Source organism: Cyprinodon variegatus, unplaced genomic scaffold, assembly GCF_000732505.1.
Source record: "Cyprinodon variegatus isolate N-32 unplaced genomic scaffold, C_variegatus-1.0 Scaffold809, whole genome shotgun sequence".
Classification (NCBI taxonomy): Eukaryota; Metazoa; Chordata; class Actinopteri; order Cyprinodontiformes; family Cyprinodontidae; genus Cyprinodon; species Cyprinodon variegatus.
Window position 1 is genome coordinate 158199 of NW_015151262.1, and position 2156 is coordinate 160354.

The following is a 2156-nucleotide window of genomic DNA, read 5'->3' on the forward strand; positions in this document are numbered from 1 at the left end:
GCTGTGGAATTCCTTGTGTAAACCACTTCTCAACAAGAGACGCAATTAGAAGTGTCCTGCCTGGACTGCAGAAACAAAAGACCCAACTTTACCTCAGTGTTTTCAGTGTGTTTCTGTTTTCAAATAAATCCTTCATGAATAAAATTTTTATATCAAGGTCCCAGAACTTTGACGAAGAATGGTGCTTTTTCTCTGCTGACAAGTTTTACGGAGATGTTGATTTCATTTTTCTAAATAGGACTTGGAACTGGCCTGCTCGGTCAGAAGCACCTGACTATCATGACTAACATTTCCTTTCCTTTAATTGGCCACAAACTGGCCTGACCCGAACCCCACTATGAAGTTTTGTTTAAAGAAACATGAGAAACAGCTGAGCAAACAATGCAGATTAGATAAAGGATACAGACTGATTGATTTTATGTCATACTACATTACTGCAGTAATTCATATAAAGGTAGCCCAAATATTAATTCTAAGTTCAACACATACAATTCAGCAGGGCAATCAATAATTATAACATTGTAAACCTTTTTATAGCTCTCATTGTATATGCCAAGATAATTGATCAATCATGTAAAAGTTTTGCTTTTGTTGATTCAATTACTGAAATTAATAAACTTATTGCTTGCATTTTGAATCTTTTAAAATGCATCTAAAGGTAGCAAAACTAATGCCACTTAAATGCCTGCCACAACTCGGAGAAAGTATGTGGTAGTCCATTATGAAATGCAGATGTTACAAAACAGACCTGCTGAAATCTAATAACAATGTGAGAAATTAATTTATATAAAAACAATGTTTGCACAGACTTTGGTTTTAGGTTAAAGAAGTAAAAAATAAAATTTTTCCAAGCATGTGATGCAGCTTCATCTTGATGTTTTCTAGTTTGTTTTTTATCAATATGAATTTAATAATATGAAAGAGGTTTATTCTTATTTATTGAATCTCTAAAGTTTTCTTTACATTATATTTTGAATTGCATTGAAACTTAAAAAATAAAATAACACAACAAAGTGAATCAACAATAGATTCATTCATCAATAGATTTTTTTCATGTAGTTTGTCCAGGAATTGACTCAAAAACTGAGCTCCAAATTGAGTTGTTTTGTACATAAATAAAAAAATAAAAAAATTGAGTAAGGTTAGCTTTGTAGATAAGTACATTTTTCATAACAAAATATGTGGTTCAGTTAATGCCCTGAAAACTATGAGGATAGTCTGTTAGGTGTTCAGAAACAGAGGAACAAACACTCTCTGTGGTGGCTGGTTTAAAGCCGACCTGAGGCTAAAAATCTAAATGGCGGTGTGTAAAATGCGTCGAGTCAGCAGAGATGTTAGCTGTCCGTTTCTCACCTTCGCTCTGCAGAAGTCCAAGAAAAACGGAAGAGCAGGCTTGTTGGTCCTGTCTGTACATATTTTGGAAGATAAATTGGAAGAAGGTAAGAAGATTATTGAGAACTGCAGAGAAGATCATCAGGGCTCCTCTTCCCTCTATAAAAGACATTTCATCCCAGCGCTGCATGTCCCGAACCCTTAACATTATCAATGACCCCTCACACCCCTACCATAGACTGTTCTCCCTGCTGCCCTCTAGGAAGAGGCTTCACAGCATTTGATGCAGGGGCAGCAGATTAAGAAACAGCTTGTTCCTCACTGCCATCAGAAAGCTGAATGTTGAAAAAAACTCAAAATCATGTCACAGACACTGCATCAAACTAACCACATCAAAGCGTCTTTTTTTTTTTTTTTTTCACCATGTTTTTTTTCTCCCACAGTGTTTACATCTGATCACTTTAAGAGATGGAAATGTCATGATAGCTGTACAAAACAAAATTTTGCTTTGTATACACTCCGTGTATAAAAAATGACAATAAATGTCTAAGTGATTGCTTATTTCAATTTGCATCTGTCCTCTTTTGTGGATTAAACCACACAGGGAGTGATGTGCACAAAACAGACTGAATACTAGCAGTTAAGAAGATAAACAGCACCTCTGGAAGTTTGTACTTGAGTATCTGCGGGAAATGCAGTCTCTGCCTTAGCTTCTGTCAGACAGACCTCTGTTTAAAGTCTGAGGACAGTCTGAGATTCTAAGAAAGTCTAGTTCCGTGAAACTGAAAGTTAACCACAGTTCAAACGGTTATGTTTGAATTAAT